Source organism: Emys orbicularis, chromosome 2, assembly GCF_028017835.1.
Source record: "Emys orbicularis isolate rEmyOrb1 chromosome 2, rEmyOrb1.hap1, whole genome shotgun sequence".
Taxonomy (NCBI): domain Eukaryota; kingdom Metazoa; phylum Chordata; order Testudines; family Emydidae; genus Emys; species Emys orbicularis.
This window is the reverse complement of record NC_088684.1, coordinates 49781830-49806177: the sequence shown is the minus strand read 5'-3', so window position 1 is coordinate 49806177 and position 24348 is coordinate 49781830.

Here is a 24348-nt window from a genome sequence, read left to right as displayed (position 1 = left end):
ACCTCATACAAGTACTGTAGTGCAATCTCTTTATCATGAAAGTTGAACTTACAAATGTAGAAATATGTACAAAAAAAACCTGCATTCAAAAATAAAACAATGTAAAACTTTAGAGCCTACAAGTCCAATCATTCCAACTTCTTGTTCAGCCAATCACTCAGACAAACAAGTTTGTTTACATTTGCAGAAGTTAATGCTGCCTCCTTCTTATTTACAATGTCACCTGAAAGTGAGAACAGGCATTTGCATGGCACTGTTGTAGCTGGTGTTGCAATATGTTTATATGCCAGATGCTCTAAAGATTCATATGTCTCTTCATGCTTCAACCACCATTCCAGAGGACATGCATCCATGCTGATGACGGGTTCTGCTTGATAATGATCTAAAGCAGCATGGACCGACGCATGTTCATTTTAATCATCTGAGTCAGATGCCACCAGCAGAAGGTTGATTTTCTTTTTTGGTAGTTCGGGTTCTGTAGTTTCCACATCAGAGTGTTGCTCTTTTAAGACTTCTGAAAGCATGCTCCACACCTCATCCCTCTCAGATTTTGGAAGGCACTTCAGGTTCTTAATCATTGGGTTGAATGCTGTAGTTATCTTTAGAAATCTCACATCAGTATCTTCTTTGCGTTTTTGTCAAATCTGCAGTGAAAGTGTTCTTAAAATGAACAACATGTGCTTGGTCATCATCCAAGACTGCTATAACATGAAATATATGGTAGAATGTGGGTAAAACAGCAGGAGACATACAATTCTCCCCAAGGAGTTCAATCACAAATTTAATTAACACATTATTTTTTTAACGAGCGTCATCAGCATAGAAGCATGTCCTCTGGAATGGTATCTGAAGCATGGAGGGGCATACAAATGTTTAGCATATCTGGCACATAAATACTTTTCAATGCCAAGTACAAAAGTGCCATGTGAACACCTTTTCTCACTTTCAGATGACATTGTAAATAAGAAGTGGGCAGCATTATCTCCCATAAATGTAAACAAAATTGTTTGTCTTAGTGATTGGCTGAACAAGAAGTAGGACTGAGTGGACTTGTAGGCTTTAAAGCTTTACATTGTTTTGTTTTTGAGTGCAGTTATGGAACAAAAAAAATCTACATTTGTAAGTTGCACTTTCACGATAAAGAGATTGCACTACAGTGCTTGTATGAGGTGAATTGAAAAATGCTATTTCTTTTTTATCATTATTACAGTACAAATATGTGTAATAAAAAATAATAACAAAGTGAACACTGTGCACTTTGTATTCTGTGTTGTAATTGAAATCAATATATTTGAAAATGTAAAACACAGCCAAAACTATTTAATACATTTCAATTGGTATTCTATTGCTTAACATTGCAATTAAAACTGTGATTAGTCGCAGTTAATTTTTTTAATCGGAATTAATTTTTTTTAGTTAATCGCATGAGTTAACTGCAATTAATCAACACCCTTAGTAAAAAAACACAAATACAATCCAAAATATTTGGAATATGGATTTATGTGGACTGGTTTTCAGGAGGACCCATGGTCACAGTGTGTGGTGTGTGTCAAAGTTCTGGCAAAGGAAAGCTTAAAACTATCTAAAACGTTGCGCCACTTGCAGACATAGCACGGCTCTCTTCAAATAAAACCACTCCATTTTTTCAGTGAAAGCTGGGAGAGCTAAAGGGCCAGAAAACTGTACTGAGAATGGCAGCTATAGCAAATGAGAAAGACCTTGAGGCGTCTTTTGCTGTGTCACACTGGATAGCTAAAACTGGGAAATCACACACTACTGGGAAAAAAAATTTCTGCCATATGACAAGAAAATGTCGATTATGTTGGGGCAAGGTGCAGTGACTCAATTTGATTAGTTTCCCCTGTTTAACAACACTGTTACTAGGTGTATTCACAGTATGGCAAATGATGTGACTGAACACCTGATTGCTAAAATTCAGCCAAGTCCCTTTTTTTCCATTTAACTTGATGAAACAACAGATGTGTCGGGTGCTGCTCAGGTGCTGACATACGTAAAATTTGAGAACGACGAAAAATTGCAAGAGGAATTTCTGTTCTGCCTGCCATTACCACCACATGCAACGGGGGACAGCTCGTCACACTTTTGGATGCTTTTGTCTCTGATTCTGGCTTGGAATGACAGTGCTATGTAGGAATTTGTGGTGATAGTGGTCATGCAATGACTGGAAAAAACAGCAAGCTAGTCACCAGAGTGCAGGCTTTTGCACCACAAGCAGTTTGGACTCACTGTATTATACACAGGCAAGCCCTAGTGGCAAAAAAAATATGCCACCCGTTCTCAAACAATTTCTCGATGAAGCTGTTCGCACAGTTAACTTCATCAAGAGTAGCTCAACAAGTGTACATCTGTTTGGAGTTTTGTATGATGAGATGGGAGCTGAGCACCATCACTTACTTTACCACACAGATGGTTGTCATGGGGAAAGGTTCTCAATTGTTTGTTTGACCTCAGAAAGAAAGTGAGAATTTTTTTTCTTTCAGACAAAGGTTCCCTGCTGGCCAAAAAGTTGCAGATACCATGTGGCTTGCTTTGCTAGCTTACCTGGCAGACATTTTTGAATGCCTAAAATACCTCACTTCAAGAGCAAGATGCTTCCGTAGAATTATAAATGTACAAATCCTTAGTAATTTGAGAAAAGGCTTGTGCAGAAGTCAACATGTGTAGCATTTGTATTTACATTTGAATCATGGAGCTATACTGTCTGCCTTACACTTCAGTTGTTTGTTACCTACTGGAAAGTAAAATATAGATGAATATTTTCAAAGTTGTGAAATTCTAATGGAAACTAGAAATAACAGGGCAAAATTCTTCTTGGCTGCTTGAACTGCAGCCAGTTAGTCAGCAATCAATCAACAGGCTCAAACAGCCTCTGGAGTGAGATAACAGTCTGCATGTTGAAGACAGCTAACTTGCGGTATGGTTATTTTATTTGTCTCCTTTAAAAGATTGCTGTGGCAGAAACCCAATGAAATAACCTGTCAATGTCTATTATTGATAACTTCAGCTCCTACATCACTCTCCCTACAGTCTGAAGCCTAGGGGGCCCTTTGGGGGCAGGAAGATAAGAGGAAGGAGAGGGGGAGTTGCCAGGTTGCACTGTGCTTTGGCTATGCTCAGCTGATTGACAGTCCTTTGGGCACCATTGTCAGTGATGCAGGTTACAGCAGTGGGTTGTAGCCCACGAAAGCTTATGCTCTAATAAATTTGTTAGTCTCTAAGGTGCCACAAGTACTCCTGTTATTTTTGCGGATACAGACTAACACGGCTGCTACTCTGAAACCAAAGGTTACAGCAGTCTTTCAGCTGGTCTAACCTGCATCAAGCCCAAAAGCAAGCTATTCCGCTGGGTAGGAAAGATAGAAAATGTGGCAAAAGACCACCTTGGCTTAACCACGAGATCTTGCATGATCTAAAAAATAAAAAGGAGTCATATAAAAAATGGAAGCTAGGACAAATTACAAAGGATGAATATAGGCAAACAACACAGGAATGTAGGGGCAAGATTAGAAAGGCAAAGGCACAAAATGAGCTATGAGAATAAAGGGAAACAAGAAGACTTTTTATCAATACATTAGAAGCAAGAGGAAGACCAAAGACAGGGTAGGCCCACTGCTCAGTGAGGAGGGAGAAACAGTAACAGGAAACTTGGAAATGGCAGAGATGCTTAATGACTTCTTTGTTTCGGTCTTCACCGAGAAGTCTGAACGAATGCCTAACATAGTGAATGCTAATGGGAAGGGGGTAGGTTTAGAAGATAAAATAAAAAAAAGAACAAGTTAAAAATCTCTTAGAAAAGTTAGATGCCTGCAAGTCACCAGGGCCTGATGAAATGCATCCTAGAATACTCAAGGACCTAACAGAGGAGGTGTCTGAGCCTCTAGCTATTACCTTTCGAGGTCCCTTCCAGTCCTAGAGTCTATGAATCTATAAGCCTGGGCAGGTAATTTCAGCGTAGCAGAGAATCTAGGTACTGTATCTCTAAAGACCACCAAAGTTTTTGGTAACTCAATTTAATTAAGTGTCCAGTCCCATCAAAATCAATACAAGTTAATTGCAGAACCAAACACTTAAGAGGAAAACTTGAAAGTTTGTTTCATGCAATGTCTGTAAGAAGTACAATTATAACACAACAACATTGCATAAACAGCTTCTGGTCACCAATAAGGCATAGTTTACACACTATATTTTTGGAAGAACTCTCAAATTCTACTTTGCAGAGGTCGCTGTTTAGTGTGAACGAGCAGATCAAGCTTCAGCAACGAGGAGACCTAAAAAACAGCATATTTGTGGCTGTGAGGTTGATTTCTCCTTCCGCCTTCCCACCCCGTGCCTCCCACCAAAAAAAGGGGCATGTAATTTAAATCACTGAAGTGGACAGCTAATGCTGACTGTATTACACAATGATGCCCAGAGGCCTCGTCTTGCCTTGCTAGAGGCATTGCACACCAAATAGGCTTAAAGCTGAGGCTGTATGATGCTTTTGCAATCCATAAATTCATGGGAAAATATTACAGTACTGTATATAAATCCTGCCAGTCACCAGGATCTTTGTCTCATATTGTGAAAGCTGATTAGGCTTCATTATCTACCATTTACAAAATGATCTGGCAGTACCTTTCTGCTGTTAACACAAAACTCATTGACAGCCTGTCCTAGTAATGCATAGAAAAAAACAAGTTTTCAGGTACTGTGACCCAAAGACCTCTTGGTGCCAACTAGCAGAGGACACGGGGTCATTAAGTTTACAGGATGTGTCATGTAAGGTTTCTAATGAAAGCCTGTATCACACTGGTTATCATAATCATTGTGAAATGTATGTGTGGACAACAGGGCCGGCTCTAGGCACCAGCAAAGCAAGCAGTTGCTTGGGGCGGCAGATTTGCAAGGGGTGCAAGAATCCAGCATGAGAGCTGAGAACCAACAGGGGGCCCTGGGAGCTGTAGTTCCTTGGTTAGCTCCCTGCCTATAGAGCCAGCCCTGGAGAAGGGAAAGAACTACATTTCCCAGCATTCCCTCGGCCACTAGCAACAGGAAAGGGTGGGGGAAGGAGTATGGAACTTTAATCTGCAGCTTGCTGTGAATGGTAGGAACAGAGCCAGCTCTAGGTTTTTTGCCGCCTCCCCCCCCGCCCTGGGCTCCCCCCGCACCCCTGGACTCTCCCCCGCTCACACCCCCTGCTGCCCCAGCTCTGGCCCCCACCTGCACTCCCCTGCTGCCCCAGCCCTGGGCTCTTCCTCCCCCCGCACCCCCTTCCGCCCCAGCTCTGGCCCCCACCTGCACTCCCCTGCTGCCCCAGCCCTGGGCTCTCCCCCCACCCGCACCTCCTGCTGCCCCAGCCCTGGGCTCTTCCCCCTCTCCCCCGCACCTCCTGCCGCCCCAGCTCTGGCCCCCACCTGCACCCTCCTGCTGCCCCAGCCCTGGGCTCTCCCCCGCCCACACCCCCTGCAGCCCCAGCTCTGGCCCCCACCTGCACTCCCCTGCTCCCCCAGCCCTGGGCTCTCCCCCCACCCGCACCTCCTGCTGCCCCAGCCCTGGGCTCTTCCCCCTCTCCCCCGCACCCCCTGCCGCCCCAGCTCTGGCCCCCACCTGCACCCTCCTGCTGCCCCAGCCCTGGGCTCTTCCCCCCCACCCGCACCTCCTGCCGCCCCAGCCCTGGGCTCTCCCCCAAAGAAGGAATTGGGTGGACTAAATGGATGGTGCACCTCTCTATCTGAAGTCTAGCAAGGGAGGTATGTGGATCCCACTAGAATTTAAAATGAAAAGTAAGGGAGGGGAGGCTCTGGACCTGGGCAGCTTTAGATACAGTACCAGGAACTTAGGAGGATTTCCACTTCTGAGCCATGGAAGCAGAAATTGACTTTTCCTTTCCAGATGTAGCTAATATTCAGAAAGGGAATCTAGCACCTGCCTTCCAGATTTGAACACCCTCAAAATTCAGGAGTGCTCAAGCTCAATTTGGGCAGCTGTTACTTCATTTCCCCCAAATCAAATATACTGATCCACTGTAACTTGCTGTAGAAAAAGTAGAATAAATTGAGCAAGAAATGCTTCCCAGTGGTTATTAGGACTGGAATTGCTATTTTCAACAGCCATTGCTTTTTTTTTTTTTTTTAAGTTTTAGTTTTATTTGTGTAAGCAGAGTCAGGATGAGCTCTACCCTGACATCTGGTGGTGAATTATGGCGAGTGTGGAAAAGAACTCCAGGGGCTGATCTTGTTTGCATAGGCACACCCACTCGCCTGGCATGTAACAACAGCAACTGAAAGTGGTTACTTTGGCTGGTGTGGGATCCCCAGTTTCTCTGTTATTGGGGCAGGAAGAATAAAGTTTTGTTACCCTGATTCTGTGAATCAAGGCCAGTGGAACTGTTGTATGACAGAAGGACTGAGTGAGTCCTTCACCATTACCTAAGTAGCATTTGCTTGTCAAGGGGCATGGGTTACAAAACCCAGTGAATTAAGAGAGGTTGGGGGCAGGTATTGGTACCTGGTGGTGTGGGTCCGAAACACCAATTGCACCTTCTCCTCTCTCCACTGTTGAATGTCAGAGCTAACTTTGATTCCCTTAGGAGTCTAGTTACAGGCTGCTGAGCTGAGTTCACTTTGGGCCACTAGTGCACCAGCACTGGGGCTCCCCTACTATGAGCTGAAATCACTAAGAGCTGAAATCACTGAGGCGGTGTTAACTAGTGGGGAAGCCTGAAGCTCTATTGCTAAGCGGCTGGCGGAGCAGTTTGCGGGGACGGCTGGAGGAGCAGCTAGCCGCGTGGAGCCTCACGGGGACGGTTAGAGCAGAGCGGAGCCTTGTGGGGACGGTTGGAGCGGCCCAAGGGACGGTTGAAGTGGAGCGGAGCCGAGCGGCTCACAGGTCGGTGAGCGGAGCAGAGCAGAGCGGAGCAGCTGGCAGAGCAGAGCAGTTCGTGGGACAGCAGGAGCGGCTCGTGGTGAAGGCTGCGGCGGAACCCCACGGACAGGTGGCCGGTTGGTCCCGGATCACGTAAGGTGCCCCTTAACACCCTGCGCACACACACCCCTGAACTCTGGGGCTGCACTGACCAGGGACAGAGACTTTGGGGGGTTGTTGGACTTTTGGGACTTTGGTGATTCTTGGGTTGCTGGACCCAAGAGACTTTGGGGTTGTTGGACTTTTGGGACTTTGGTGATTCTTGGGTTGCTGGTTTCAAGAACCAACGGGAAAGGACACGGCCCAATTTGCTGGGGTGGGTCTTCGCTCATGGTTGGGTCTATGAACTCTAGTTGTGGTGTTTTCCCAATTTAATGCTATGTCGTTTACCTCATGTTATTAAACATTTTCCGCTACACCGAGGCTCTGTGCTTGCGAGAGGGGAAGTATTGCCTCTTCGAGGCGCCCAGGGGTGTGTGTAAGATTTTCCCAGGTCACTGGGTGGGGGCTCGAGCTGGTTCTGTGTCACGCTGTTGGGAAGGGACCCCTATGTACTGAACCCGGCCCTTGCTGCTATCAACTTGGCCTGGCAGAAGGGTTACATTTGTTTAAAAGGAAGACCGTGATAGTGCATTCCCCACAGAAACAAAGAATGGAACAAAAGAATAATAAAGGCACCTCAACTTTTCCTCATTTATGTAGGACAGTCTTATAATATGCATCCAGATATCCTCCAGTCACACAAGCTGAAAATTGTTCCACTTTACTGCAGTTCTGTAACCATATGGGAACCAATCCTGTCTGTGTTCTGTGCACATCCAAAATTCCTGCTGAATGACCCGCCCTGGGAGCGGGTTACCAGTGACCTGGGGCGGCAGGAGGGTGCAGTTGGGGGGGGGGGGGGAGGGGGAGAGCCCAGGGCTGGGGTGGAGGGCAGCCAAAAAATTTTTTGCTTGGGGCAGCAAAAAACCTAGAGCCAGCCCTGGTGGACAATCTGTAAGGAGATATGTATGTATATACTGGAAATTATGTTCTTAAAACCATGAAGTTAAAGGTAGGTCACACAGACATAACATGCCCTAAGACAGGTTCCACCAGACAGAAGGTGGGAGATACATATCTCCCTGGCTGACCATTGTGTATTCTACCATGGGAGTTTATTTGAATACTGAGTCAAATGCTAATGCAGAGATTGTGGAGACTTCAGAAGCAGAAATTAACAGGAAGAAGTAATCAGCAGGGGACAACGCTGTTCACAGGCGAAGAACAAAGGACCAGTCAAATATAGCTAGGGTTGCAGAAAGACACCCTGACATCCTTCATCTAGGGGAGACAAGCTGCCAGTGGGCTTGGTCTCATGAAAGGAGAGTCTCAACCATCTTAGTTGCAAAACACTGTGCAAAGGACTTTGGGTAATCAGTACCTTAGTAATCAACAGGGCATCTTGTTAGTCAGTTTAGGCACTCAAATGCATGTTACGATTTCTTTTATATGTAACCCTTTGTTTCCAATATTTCTGTTTGCCAGCATTTGAATCTCTGTTCTTTGTTAAATAAACTAATACTTGCTTTCTTTATAAACAAATCTAAGTGTGCTAAGCAGAGCTGGGGTCTAAGGTCTGACTAGTAAGCTGTGATGTACTGTTCCTATGGGAACAACAAGTCTGGTAATTCTGTGAGTATCCAGTAGATAAGGGATTGGACACCACAGGGGGATGCCAGGAGGACTTAGGGTTGGAGTGTGACTATTGCTAGTCTGCATGAGGGACAGTGGAGCCCATGTGGTCTGAGAAGGGAATGCTTGTGTTATCTGTGGCTGGTGGAGTCAGGGAGCTGACTCCTGGCAGGAACAGACAAGGTTTCCTCATGCTAAGGGCAGATGATAAGTGAATTACAATCTTGGGTATCCCCAGGAAGAGTCACGGGTACCAAAACCACAGACGCAGAAGAGTCTTTGACCAATGTCAGAGATAATAAATGTAATCTTCCCTCTGTGTTCATTGATAACATACAAGGAAGAAAATAGTAAGAGGTTACAGAAGTTTGTGCAAAGGAAGTGCTTGTTGTTAAAATATATCATCGAACTTATCTTCTTACAGCTAGCTTTTTCAGACATGGAGATAGCCCACTGTAAAAAATGCCAAATCTCTTACTAGATTTCAGAGCACTTTAGGTATTAGTAGCAAAGAATTGTGATCAGTAGCACAAGGACACAATTTCATAGTATACCGGTTTCTCCATCTCATGGATACACTTCTGTGAATATTTTCATGCACTGATGGAAGCTGTTCTACACAACTGTTCAACTATGCTGATATATCTATTACTGACTACAGAGAGTATCTTATAAAATATGAACTAGGAAGACCATATTTAGGTGATACGTTTTGGCAGACATCTTAGTTGTTTTTCAGTAGCTTTCAGCAATCAGCTCAGAAGGATGCAATCACTATGTTCAGTTGAGAAAGAGAAGAGGGCATAATATGAACTAATTACAAAAATTTTAATAAGATTCCAGGGGAGTGTGAGGCAGAACTAAAAAAATGTAATAAAAAAAAAGGCTCAAGAACAACGCTTATTTAGGCTACTGACAGAACGGTTGACTACCGTGTGCTTCACGTTTGTGACTAACCCCAAAATATCTAGAAACAACAAGGACAAAGAAATAATTCTCTTTCTCTGAAAGATACTTTTCAAGAGAGAATTAATCATGGTCTGTCCAATCGAACTCTGCTCTGGACTCAAACATTCTAGGGGAGACGCCGCAGATGAAGGAATTCTTCAATCACTATACAGTTTGTGTAGTCTTGCAAGGAAGCCATCCTGGTTTAAGCATAAAAGTAAACCTAACATCCTGAAGACTGTTTTTTCTGTGGGGAAAGTGAAAGTTTATGGCTATAGCATTAGTAAGGGTTTTAGCTGTGAAATCATATTCCTATATGTGTGCCTGTAGCGGGGTGGTTACCCGCTCCTGCCCTGAGGCGTTTAAAACAGCCCTGGAAGGGCAAGATGCCTGGGCTGAAGGCTCAGCTGGGGCCATGCCCCAATCAGGGCCCAGCTGGCCCTATAAAGGCTTGAGCCAGGCACTCAAGCAGACAGTCTCTCTTTGCATTCAGAGAGAGAAGGGCCTGGCTGCAGGGAACTTAACTAAGTACCTAGAGTGGAGCAGGGCTGGGGAAAGGTCAAGGGAGCTGGGGAGCTCTGGCCTAGGAAAGCCCCAGGCTGCAGGCCTGGTAAGGCCTATTAGGTACTGGGTTGCAGGGGGCAGCCCCTGGGTAGGCAAAGGCAGCAGGTCTGAACCCTTTGCCTGTGATGAGTGGCTGATACTGCAGTCTGCCCCAGTGAATGGGGGCTAGATGGAGACTGGGCAGTAGCCAAAACTGAGGCAAAGTGGGGATACTGGGTGGGGTTTCCCCTGGGAGGGGGTGACTCTAAAACTGTGGGGGTACTGCCAGGGGGCAGCACCCCAGGTAAAAGGGCAGCAGGGGCAGAGGACAGGCAGATCACTGGCCTGCAGAGGGTGCTCTGGATGCTGGAAGAGCTAATTCCTGGAAGTAACCAGCAGGAGGTGCTGCAGGGGTGAGTCTGCGCTTTGCTACAGTGCCTGAATTTACTTTTCACTTTACAGTGCAACTGCTGATAAGAATATTGAGCCTCTGCTGAGAAACACAGTAAGACAAAGCAGAAGTAAAATGAAAATCCTGATTCTAAAAAGCCACACACTGGAACAATTCAAAACAGTCCTATCAAGGCCAAGGATCTGGCTTTACTTGACTAAGTTTAGAGACTGAAGCAGAAGACTTGAGACACACACACTCCCAGCAAAGAACAAATACCTACCAAGTAGAGCTTGAGGAATAGTGAAGGGAAAACTGAATATTTTATCTGGAAAAAAATCACAAAATTTGTATAATCTTAATTCATTAAAATGATTCACCCTTAGCTACTATCAAGCGAGCTGCACAACAGAGAATACAAGTGTCCAGTTAGTATTGTAGAATTGTCATGTTATGAGAGCTGCTGAACTCAATCTTAAGTCCTCATAAACAAAAAGGAACATCACAGTACAGAGAAGCAATACAGTGCTACAGTCCCTGCACTGAATAACCATTTTGAAGTATCCTATATATCTTATTGATTAAATGTTAACAAGGTTAAGTGTTTAATTGGTATTTTAGCAGGGATAGAGATAAATTCTACAGCTGGGAATTAAATGGATCTTGAACACAAGATTGTTAAACACAATAATGGAAGCCATTGTATAGAATCTAATTAAACTGCTAATTCAAATTAAATTGTGGCAATGGATTCTGTTTGATTGCTGAGGCATTTTTAAAAAAAGATGTTGATGCCTTATCCTTTGCTACGGTCACATGTATTTCTGCTTCTGTTCAGCAAATCAACTACTCAAAATATGATAACGTTTAACTATTTGTCAAGAGGTTATTTATTTGAATATCTAGAAATTAGCAATGTTCCTGTTTGAATTTAGATTTGTTAGCTGGTTTCCAAAACCTTAGAACAATAAGAACCCATTTTATCTCTAAATAGGGAGCTGTAGCTAGAGATCAGATGAGATGTAATATCGGATGAATTGCTTTTTATCTATAACAGAAGGTGGGGAAAGCTGTGGAAATGTTTGCATGTTTTCACATTATAAAAAACATTTGTGTTAATGCAACTCTTTTTTGTTTAACAAAAGTTAATTCATAGGAGACTAGTAAGAAAGAAAGACCAGGGCCAGACTTTTCTATTGCAGCAAGTTTGAGAGATGAAAGCCTCACAATATGTACCAGAGTGAGCTTGGAGTCAGATAATCTGTTGCGTTCAAACAGGGAGAGCCAGGAGGAGCTCACAGGCGACAGTGAGGACTTTTTCTTTAACATGAATATTTGCAGAGTCTCAACATCAGGTGATCTGTCTAAATAACCAGAGAATGGAATACAGTTTGGCATCCATACTTCTCTGCCGCTCCCACAATGTGGGCATGGCAGCCCTGATTCTAAGGGCGACATGGCTCACTTTGGATGATCAGAAGCTGGAGGGATAACTGCCACATCAATAGTTATCATATTGTGTCCGGGGTCCCAGTGGAGGCCAGCTGAGGACACTCAATTACAGTGAACTGCAAAGAAAGGAGCGGACAATCCCCAAAGCATGGCCCTTTTGTGGTTAGGTATCTGTAGATGTAGCTCATGTACCTGTTACATACGTCAATTCATTGCCATGACACTTATGTGGTTGGACTCTTGGACACTCTTATGGTTGGTTGTTCCTGTAGTCAAATTCCCCTTAAACACTCTATTTTCAGCTCCCCAATACTTGGGGTTTTCTGTTGGACTGTTTATCAGTTCAACGTTCATAGGCCTCAGCCTTATGCTAACTTGCTGAAACTAATGTCTTACAGGATTGTAGGTTCCTTGCATTACTGCTGAACATAATGCAAAGCAGTGAATATAATAAAGGCAAGCTAGCCCTATGGGCTACAATGTGAAATCAACAGGGAGGCAACACACCAGCGAATAAGCCCTGGGGGATTATCCTGACTCTGCATAGAGACAATGAACTTTGGGTGAGATAAGGAGAAGGCAAGAAGATACCCCTTTATCCTGCACCTAGGGAGTAAATGGACAGTTTCTTTATATTCATGAAAACAGGATCTCTGCCTACCTTGGTGGAAGATGCTCCAAAAGACTCTGGGTGAGACAAGACTTCTTTAATCAGGTTAGCCAGTTAAATTAAGTTTAGTCTCTAGAAAGTGTGTTATGATTTTGTTTTCTATGTAACCCTTTTGCTTCCATTATATTTACTTACTAGCTCTTGAATCTTTCTTGTAACTTATTGTTTCCACAATAAATAAATCTCAGTGCTGGGGTATTCAGCAAGAAGCTGATCCTGAGTTGAATCATAGCTGGTGTATATGCTGTTCCCTTGGGGACAGCACACCTTGTATTTCTGTGAGTATTCAGTGGATAAGGGCCTAGACACTACAGGGAAATGCTTTAATGGAGCTTGGGGATTGTGGTACATCTATTGTTAATCTGCAAGGCAAAGTAAGGGCTGGCAGAGCCCAGGGGAGATTTCTTGGGTAGCTAGCAGGCTGGTGGTGTCAGGGAGCTGACACCGAGTTAAGCTCAAGCAAGTCTCCCTCTCATTGGAGGCAGGGGTTAAAAAGGTGCCTCAGAACCCTGGGTACCCCAAGAACCATCACAACCATACATACAGCATAACATATACATGCCTCCTTTTGTATGTAATTTCCAAGCCCTGGGTTGGATGTCAGGAGCCATTGTAGTCAGAGGCTCAGTCAGGTGATCTTATCCTGTAACTGAGATTGCTTTATCACAGGCCACCAAGTGTAGACGAGTTGACTAACGCAGTTCTTGTTACTGCAGTCATACGACCAGGTGTAGCAAATGAGCAGGCCTTAACGAGAAGGCTGTCTTTAAACCTACAATGGCCATAAGCAGCTATTAAAGGTGTTTGCACTGGCAGGTTGGCCGGAGCTAAACTGCACCACTCCAACAGCATTCCTGAATATTGGAACCACAGAGAATATTTCCTGCAGAAGATGTCAATCTAAGAGGGAAAGTTAATGCTTTCATATGCCCTGCACTAGGAAATGCTGTCACGTGACCACACCAGTCATAAGTAATTGGATACTATGGTGAAGAATGTGATAGAAAATCAAAAGACAGATAAATAGGCTTTAACTTTTTTAAGGAAAGAGCCTCTCACATTCTGCTTTTATCTATCCTGAGTAAATAAGTTCAGCAGCTGGTAGGATAATTCTCATGCCTCAAAAGGTTCTGGCAAATGGCAAGGAGCTGGTAACTTTACATGAGATTCAACCATAAAAATCTGTAGGGGCTCTTTAGACTGTGTACAATTAACCAGGTCTGCATTTCACTGACCAGCTATTTAGCAGATTCGTTGAGGCAAAGAGAAACCACACACTGCTATAAATGCATCTATGATTACTAAGCTTAAAAGCACTATTCACAAGTCATGGCATTAAGAAAGATTATGAAACCAGCATGTATCACATGAATTTGCCATCTTTGGAGAACAAATTGTACATAAACTGTTTGCAAGCCTGCTGAATGGGAGAGACTCTCTGGGCCTCCCCTTTCCCTCAGAGAGCCCTAAGAATGGACTCGAGGGAAGAATGGCACTAGTCAGTACCTGGGTTGGGGTGCTGACTTCTCCTTAATGCCTAGAGTCTTGGGGTGGGAGTACTAGGATTTTGTTTTTGTTCAAAGATGACTTTTTTCATACCTCATCCTCTATGGCTTCTGCTGTAGCCTGGTGTGTCGATACCCCATTAGCAGGGGCTGAAGTTCGCCCACATGACTTTGTTTAGATTTACAGAACTGCCTTATCAACCTCTCCAGACATCGAATAAAACATAACATCCTAGTCCATTGTTTTACAGAGGAAAAAAGTACACGCCCAACTAACAAATGCTCAGCCCTCCCCTTCCACAAACTTCAACCCATAAACACTTGAGATATTTTCATTTCCTTTTTGCAAAGCACAAGGAACTACTTTTGTATTTTGTATTAAGTCTAGATTTTTCTTTGTATTTAGGATTTCAAATAATGAGCAGGAAGCATTTTAATGCATCTTCTCAGGTGTATGATGTGGGTGCACATACAGCCACAAATGATCTCATTGGCTCTCTTTGCCACTATATTGCATTCCAAGCTTGGACATCAGGAGCATCACTTGCTATGGGGTGGAGGGGGGGAGAGTTGATCCCCCACCCTGACCTTGCTTTTCCCCAGCTTTTTTTTTTTTTTTTTTACCCAGATCTCACACTGATCCATGGTCATTTGTCTCCAGGCTCATTTTAGGAATTCCTTTTCAACAGACTGAAACCTTACAAAGCCAGTGTTTTACATGCACTCTTGAGTAGTTCCATCTTTTCTGCACTTTCCATGTTACTAATAAAACCCAGTTCTTATATAGCACTTTTCATCTGTAGATCACTTTACAAAGGAGGTCAGTATTATTATGCCTATTGTAAAGATGGCGAACTGAGGCGTAGGGAAGTGAAGTGACTTGTAAAAAGTCACCCAGCAGACCAGTGGCAGAGCCAGTATGTGTCAGGAATTGATTTGATACTCATTCCCAGCTGTCAGCGCCTCTAAAATATATTGACAAGGACCAGCTACCCAAGTGACTGAAGTAAGCTGTTTATTCTCCAACAACAGAATAGAGAAAACAAATCATTATTTTAATTTGATTTTCTCCAGCTTGTGCTTTCACCAGCCAACCATAAATACTAGCGATGGGGCCCAAGCCACAAAATTCAGATCTGGATCATAATACCCCAGATCCAGTTTGGGGATGTTCAGGTGTAGGATTTTTTATATAATAAAGATAAGGTGCATTTGCAAAATTCAGATGTGTTCAGATTCCAACCTCCCCTAAACATTTAGGTGGCCAGATCTGGTGTTTTAATATGAGCCCAGCCATAGTGAATATACTTTTAGACTAGCAGTGCAAGAAAAGTTAACCTACGGTGCTTGACACATTTGGTTCATAAAGATGAAATCTTTGAGCTATTGGGTAAAATATTTTCCCACTTGCCTCAGGTTTCTCCATGGAAAAAAAATCTCTTTAAATCTAACCTCCACTCTGAGACCTAGGGTATACAACACATTGCAGCAGCCACCAGAATTTTAAATAGTGAAAAGAATATTTAGCTCCGTATTCTATAAAAATCTGATTCCTATTTTAAGTCATGCTTCACTGAGGTTAATTATGGCTATTTCCATTTTTCAGTGAAAGGGCACTGATATGAAAAGCAAAATAGGGCAGAACTCATTTAATCAGCATTTTGGCAAAGGAAAAGGCCATTCTATAGTGCAATGGAGTGCTGGCTCTTTGCCTTCTGATATCAATCTTTTCAAACATGGGAATCCAGGCTGAAGCAAAAGAATATGAACTCCCAATCCTCCTTTTTTTGGAATGTAGAAATGGCCACATTAGTCAGAAAAAAAATCACACAAAGTGAATAGGAAAATGAATCTTTCTAAGTGCTGATGTGTGAAGTCCGCTAGAAGCTGTTTCAATGGCCTCCAAAATCTCACCCACCTCTTTGAATATTTTGAAGGTGATTGGTTTTTAATTTTAAATATACTTGTGCTCTAGTCTCATATTAGCCATTGATATTCTCAAGTGTGTATCCTAACTATACAAGCTCTCAAACACAGTTATAGCATAGAATCCTAGAACTGGAAGGGACCTCAAGAGGTCTTCTAGTCCAGTCCCCTGCACTCAAGGCAGGACTAAGTATTATCTAGACCATCCCTGACAGGTGTTTGTCCAACCTGCTCTTAAAAATCCCCAATGATGGAGATTCCACAACCTCCCTAGGCAATTTATTCCAGTGCTTAACCACCCTGACAGTTAGGAAGTTTTTCCTAATGTCCAACCTAAACCACCCTTGCTGCAATTTAAGCCCGTTGCTTCTTGTCCTGTCCTCCGAGGTTAAGAAGAACAATTTTTCTCCCTCCTCCTTGTAACAACCTTTTATGTACTTGAAAACTGTTATCATGTCCCCTCTGAGTCTTCTCTTCTCCAGACTAAACAAACCCAATTTTTTTCAATCTTCCCTCATAGGTCATGTTTTCTAGACCTTTAATCATTTTTGTTGCTCTTCTCTGGACTTTCTCCAATTTGTCCACATCTTTCCTGAAATGTGGTGCCCAGAACTGGACACAATACTCCAGTTGAGGCCTAATCAGCGCTGAGTAGAGCGGAAGAATTACTTCTTGTTTCTTGCTTACAGTACTCCTGCTAATACATCCCAGAATGATGTTTGCTTTTTTGGAACAGCGTTACACTGGTGACTCATATTTAGCTTGCGATCCACTGTGACCCCCAGATCCCTTTCCACAGTACTCCTTCCTAGGCAGTCATTTCCCATTTTGGTTGTATGCAACTGATTGTTCCTTCCTAAGTGGAGTACTTTGCATTTGTCCTTATTGAATTTCATCCTATTTACTTCAGACCATTTCTCCAGTTTGTCCAGATCATTTTGAATTATAATCCTATCCTCCAAAGCACTTGCAACCCCTCCCAGCTTGGTATTGTCCGCAAACTTTGTGTACTTGTTTTTGTTTTGTCTAAAACCAGTGTGGAAATCATACTTGGGGCAGAAAGATGTTGTATATCTTCCTTCACATTGAGGGAGGGGGCGAATTGCATGAGCTTATGCTATACAGTTCTCTGTACAGCGCAAGATGGTACAATCTGGGGTTTACACTCCAGAGGGGGGGTGCATGCCTTCACAACTGGGAGGTGCCTTAGCTGAGCCTTCCCACGCAGAGTTGATCTCAGCGTGTGTGTGTGTGTGTGAGGCTGCAGCGGGGTGTGTCCCTATCTGTGTGTAGGATGGTGACAGAGCAAGCGTGGAGAGCTTGGCAACTTATCACAGCACCACAGGGTGAAAGGGAGCCCAGGCTGGTGGGTCAGGCGAGCTCAGTGGTACCCCACTTCCAAGTGGCACCCTAGGGGGAACCCGTCACAATTTCCCTTTACAAAAACCATGTTGACTCTTCCCCAACAAACCATCTTCATCTATGTGTCTAATTCTGTTCCTTACTTTCAACCAATCTGCTTGATACTGAAGTTAGACTTACCGGCCTGTAATGTTTTTAAAAATTGGTGTCACATTAGCTATCCTCCTAGTTATCTGGTATAGAAGCTGATTTAAATGATATGTTACATGCCAAAGTTAGTATTTCTGCAATTTCATATTTGAGTTCCTTCAGAACTCTTCGGTGAATACCGTCTGATCCTGGTGACTTATTAGTTTTTAATTTATCAATTTATTCCAAAACCTCCTCTAATAATACCTCAATCTGGGGCCTGGTCTACACTATACAGTTAGGTTGATGTAAGGCAGCTTACATTGACCTAATTATGTCAGTGTCTACACTACAGCCTTGCTCCTGCCGATGTAAGGGTATGTCTACACTACGAAATTAGGTCGAATTTATAGAAGCCGGTTTTATAGAAATCGGTTTTATACAGTCGATTGTGTGTGTCCCCACATAAAATGCTCTAAGTGCATTAAGTCGGCGGACCGCGTCCACAGTACCGAGGCTAGCGTCGACTTCTGGAGCGTTGCACTGTGGGTAGCTATCCCACAATTCCCACAGTCTCCGCTGCCCATTGGAATTCTGGGTTGAGATCTCAATGCCTGATGATGCAAAAACAGTGTCGCGGGGGTTCTGGGTACATGTCATCAGAGCAACGGCTGACAATCGATTCATGCCTTTTTACCTAGGTTACCTGTGCAGACAACATACCACGGCAAGCATGGAGCCCGCTCAGCTCAGCTCACCGTCACCATATGTCATCTGGGTGCCGGCAGACATGGTACTGCATTGCTACACAGCAGCAGCTCCTTGCCTTTTGGCAGTGGATGGTGTATTACGACTGGTATCTGTCGTCGTCGTACTCCTCAGTGAGTTCGGTCAGAGGCACCTGGGCAGACATGTTTTGTCTCCTGGAGACTCAGTCCTGCCGGCAGTCCTATTGAACCATCTTGACGATGATGGCTAGCAGTCATAATACAGCATCTTCTGCCAAGCACCCAGAAGATGCCAATGGCTATCAGTCATGCTGCACCATCTGCTGCCAGCCTAAGATGTAAAAAATAGATGGACCAGATTTGTTCTGTATTCAGTTGCTTTCCCCTCCCTCCGTGAAATCAACGGCCTGCTAAACCCAGGGTTTTGAATTCAATCTTTGGGGAGGCCATTCTGTGTGACAGTTGTTTGTGTTTCTCCCTGATGCACAGCCACCTTTGTTGATTTTAATTCCCTGTAAGCCATGTCGTCACTTGCCCCTCCCTCGGTCATAAAATAGTTTCGCGCCTTTTTTCAGCCCAGACGCCATAGCACTGGGATCATGGAGCCCGCTTGGATCACCACGGCAATTATGAGCACTATGAACACCACGCGCATTGTCCTGGAGTATATGCAGAGCCAGAACATGCCAAAGCAAAACCAGGCTAGGAGGCGATTGCAGCGATTGCAGCGCGGCGACGAGAGTGATGAGGAAATTGACATGGACATAGACCTCTCACAAAGTACAGGCCCCAGCAATGTGCAAATCATGGTGTTTCTGGGGCAGGTTCATGCCGTGGAACGCCGATTCTGGGCCCGGGAAACAAGCACAGACTGGTGGGACCGCATCGTGTTGCAGGTGTGGGACGATTCCCAGGGGCTGCGAAACTTTCGCATGCGTAAGGGCAATTTCATGGAACTTTGTGACTTGCTTTCCCCTGCCCTGAAGCGCCAGAATACCAGGATGAGAGCAGCCCTCACAGTTGAGAAGCGAGTGGCGATAGCCCTCTGGAAGCTTGCAACACCAGACCGCTACCAGTCAGTCGGAAATCAATTTGGAGTGGGCAAATCTATTGTGGGGGCTGCTGTGATCCAAGTAGCCAACGCAATCAAAGACCTGCTGATATCAAGGGTAGTGACTCTTGGAAATGTGCAGGTCATAGTGGATGGCTTTGCTGCAATGGGATTCCCAAACTGGTGGGGCAATAGACGGAACCCATATCCCTATCTTGTCACCGGAGCACCAAGCCACCGAGTACATAAACCGCAAGGGGTACTTTTCAATGCTGCTGCAAGCCCTGGTGGATCACAAGGGACGTTTCACTAATATCAACGTAGGATGGCCAGGAAAGGTACATGATGCTCGCGTCTTCAGGAACTCTGGTCTGTTTCAAAAGCTGGAGGAAGGGACTTTCTTCCCGGACCAGAAAATAACCGTTGGGGATGTTGAAATGCCTATCGTTATCCTTGGTGACCCAGCCTACCCCTTAATGCCATGTCTCATGAAGCCGTACACAGGCAGCCTGGACAGTAGTCAGGAGTTGTTCAACTACAGGCTGAGCAAGTGCCGAATGGTGGTAGAATGTGCATTTGGACGTTTAAAAGCGCGCTGGCGCAGTTTACTGACTCAGATAGACCTCAGCGAAGCCAATATTCCAATTGTTATTGCTGCTTGCTGTGCGCTCCACAATATCTGTGAGAGTAAGGGGGAGACATTTATGGCAGGGTGGGAGGTTGAGGCAAATCGCCTGGCCGCTGATTACGCGCAGCCAGACACCAGGGCGGTTAGAAGAGTACAGCAGGGCATGGTGCGCATCAGAGAAGCTTTGAAAACCAGTTTTGTGACTGGCCAGGCTATGGTGTGAAACTTCTGTTTGTTTCTCCTTGATGAACCCTTCCCCCTCCCTCGGTTCACTCTACTTCCCTGTAAACTAACCACCCTCCCCTCCCCCCCTTCGAGCACCGCTTGCAGAGGCAATAAAGTCATTGTTACTTCACATTCATGCATTCTTTATTAATTCATTACACAACTAGGGGGATAACTGCCAAGGTAGCCCAGGAGGGGTGGGGGAGGAGGGAAGGAAAAGGACACACTGCAGTTTAAAACTTTCAAACTTTAACACTTATTGAAGGCCAGCCTTCTGATGCTTGGGCAATCATCTGGGGTGGAGTGGCTGGGTGGCCGGAGGCCCCCCCCCCACCGCGTTCTTGGGCATCTGGGTGAGGAGGCAATGTAACTTGGGGAGGAGGGCTGTTGGTTACACAGGGGCTGTAGCGGTGGTCTCTGCTCCTACTGCCTTTCCTGCAGCTCAACCATACGCTGGAGCATTTCAGTTTGATGCTCCAGCAGCCGGAGCATCGACTCTTGCCTTCTGTCAGCAAGCTGACACCACCTATCCTCTTCAGCCCGCCACTTGCTCTCTTCAGCCCGCGATTCAGCCCGCCACCTCTCCTCTCGTTCATATTGTGCTTTTTTGCACTCTGACATTGACTGCCTCCACGCATTCTGCTGTGCTCTGTCAGCGTGGGAGGACATCTGGAGCTCCGAGAACATATCATCCCAAGTCCGCCGTTTTCTCCTTCTAATCTTCACTAGCCTCTGTGAAGGAGAAACATTTGCAGCTGGTAGAGGAGAAGGGAGAGGTGGTTAAAAAAGACACATTTTAGAGAACAATGGGTACACTCTTTCACGTTAAATTTTGCTGTTCACATTACACAGCACATATGCTTTCATTACAAAGTCGCATTTTTCCTCTTATATTGAGGGCCTGCCGGTTTGGTGTGAGAGATCACTCACGCAGTGCCAGGCAACAGAATTTGGCTTGCAGGCAGCCATGGTAAGCCACAGTCTTTTGGCTTTTTTAACCTTCATAACATGTGGGAATGGTTTCAAACAGTAGCGCCCTCATTTCCCATACCAAGCACCCGTTGGGTTGGCCATTTAAAATGGGTTTGCAATGTAAAAGGAGGGGCTTCGGTTTCCGGGTTAACATGCAGCACAAACCCAACTACCCTCCCCCCACACCCAATTCTCTGGGATGATCACTTCACCCCTCCCCCCCACCTCATGGTTAACAGGGGGGAACATTTCTGTTCAGCCGAGCAGGAACGGGCACCTCTGAATGTCCCCTTAATAAAATCACCCCATTTCAACCAGGTGATCGTGAATGATATCACTCTCCTGAGGATAACAAAGAGAGATAAGGAATGGATGTTGTCTGCATGCCAGCAAACACCGGGACCATATGCTGTCATGCTTTGTTATGCAATGATTCCAGACTACATGCTACTGGCCTGGCGTGGTAAAGTGTCCTACCATGGTGGACGGGATAAGGCAGCCCTCCCCAGAAACCTTTTGCAAAGGCTTTGGGAGTACATGAAGGAGAGCTTTCTGGAGATGTCCCTGGAGGATTTCCGCTCCATCCCCATACACGTTAACAGACTCTTCCAGTAGCTGTACTGGCCGCGATTGCCAGGGCAAATTAATCATTAATCATTAAACACACTTGCTTTTAAACCATGTGTAATATTTACAAAGGTACACTCACCAGAGGTCCCTTGTGTGCCCTCAGGGTCTGGGAGCACGCCTTGGGTGAGTTCGGGGGTTACTGGTTCCAGGTCCAGGGTGATAAACATATCCTGGCTATTGGGGAAACCGGTTTCTCCACTTCCTTGCTGTGAGCTATCTTCATTGTCTTCATCATCATCTTCCTCGTACCCCGAACCCGCTTCCCTGTTGAGTGATTCTCCATTGATGGAGTCAAAGCACACGGTTGGGGTAGTGGTGGCTGCACCCCCTAGCATGGCATGCAGCTCGATGTAGAAGCGGCACGTTTGCAGCTCTGCCCCGGACCTTCCGTTTGCCTCTCTGGCTTTGTGGTAGGCTTGCCTTAGCTCCTTAATTTTCACGCGGCACTGCTGTGCGTCCCTGTTATGGCCTCTGTCCTTCATGGCCTTTGAGACTTTTTCTAATATTTTGCCATTTCGTTTACTGCTACGGAGTTCAGCTAGCACTGATTCGTCTCCCCATATGGGGAGCAGATCCCGTACCTCCCGTTCGGACCATGCTGGAGCTCTTTTGCGATCCTGGGACTCCATCATGGTTACCTGTGCTGATGAGCTCTGCGTGGTCACCTGTGCTCTCCATGCTGGGCAAACAGGAAATGAAATTCAAAAGTTCGCAGGGCTTTTCCTGTCTACCTGGTCAGTGCATCTGAGTTGAGAGTGCTATCCAGAGCGGTCACAATGAAGCACTGTGGGATAGCTCCCTGAGGCCAATAACGTTGAATTCCGTCCACACTACCCCAAATCCGACCCGCAAAGGCCGATTTCAGCGCTGATCCCCTCGTCGGAGGTGGAGTAAAGAAACCGGTTTAAAGGGCCCTTTAAGTCGAAAAAAAGGGCTTCGTCGTGTGGACGTGTCCAGGCTTAATTCGATTTAACGCTGCTAAATTCGACCTAAACTCATAGTGTAGACCAGGCCTAAGTGCCCTACTACACCAACAAAATAACTCCACCTCCACGAGAAGCGTAGGGTTTGTCGGTGTAGTTAGGGTGAGGTAGTGTCTGTGTAGACATTGTGTTATTTACATCAGCTGTTGGCTGTCTTGTCAATTTCATGGCAGGAGCTGTGAAATTGACAAGAAAGCCGGGCAGCTAGAGCCCAGCTGCTACCCGCTCCCTCAAGAGCTGGGGGGCTGGACCCCACTCCCAGCTGGGAGTCAGGGCAAGAAGCCCGGGCAGCCCCCCCACACACACACCATCCGCTCTCCACTGGGAGTCGGCAGCCTTGTCAGTTTCACGGCTTCCTGAGCTGTGAAGTTGACAAGGCTGTCCTGCTCCCAGAGAGGAGCGGGTGGGAGGGGGAGAAGCTGGGGCACCTGGACCCTGCTCCCTGGGGTAAGAAGCTACTAGCGGGGAATGGGAGAGGGGGGGCAGCCTGCTGGGAGCCTGGGAGTCTGTGGGGTAGCCAGGCTCCCACCAGGGAGCTGCCAGTGGAGCTGAGACTGGGCTCTCAGCTCCCCACGCTGCCCCTCTTAGGTTGGTGGAAGCGCTCCTGGTGAGGATGCGCACCACCGACCCAAACAGGGTAGTGTGGACATGCACCACTGCAGTAATTACTGTGGTAACTGTAAGTCGGTCCAATATAGGTTGTCTTACGTTTCTAGTCTAGAGGTACCTTGGGACAGTTCCTCAGATTTTTCACCTAAAAAGAATGGCTCAGGTGTGGGTTTCTCCCTCATATCCTCTGCAGTGAAGACTGATGCAAAGAATTCATTAAGTTTCTCTGCAATGGCCTTATTTTCCCTGAGTGCTCCTTTAGCACCTTGGTCGTCCAGTGGCCCCACTAATTGTTTAACGGGCTTCCAGCTTCTGATGTACATTTAAAAAAAAAAAAAATTGCTGTTTAGTTTTTGAGTCTTTGGCTAGTTGCTGTTCAGATTCTTTTTTGGGCCTGCCTAATTATACTTTTACACTTGACTTGCCTGTTTATGCTCCTTTCTATTTTCCTCAATAGGATTTAGCTTCCAACTTTTCAAGGATGACTTTTTGCCACAGTGGCACTTTTTTGGTCCTCTTACTATGTGTTTTTTAATTTGGGGTATACATTTAATTTGAGCTTCTATTATGTTTTTTAAAAGTTTCCATGCAGCTTGCAGGGATTTCACTTTTGGCAATGTACCTTTTAATTTCTGTTTAACTAACTTCCTCATTTTTTGTAGTTCCCCTTTCTGAAATTAAATGCTACTGTGGTGGGCTTCTTTGGTGTTATCCGCCCAAAAGTGATGTTAAATTTAATTATATTATGGTCACTATTACCAAGTGGTTCAGCTATATTGACCTCTTAGACGAGATCCTGTGCTCCACTTAGGACTAAATCAAGAATTGCCTCTCTTCTTGTAGCTTCATAAGTAAAGAATACTGGATTCACATCAAACAGGAAGACTTAGATAGGCCTGCTACCTAGAGAAAAATAGTGGATAAGTTAAAAGGATGCTGTCAACCTGTTTTAAGCACCAAATGTAGTGGTTTTCATAAAGATGGTTAAATATCTGTAG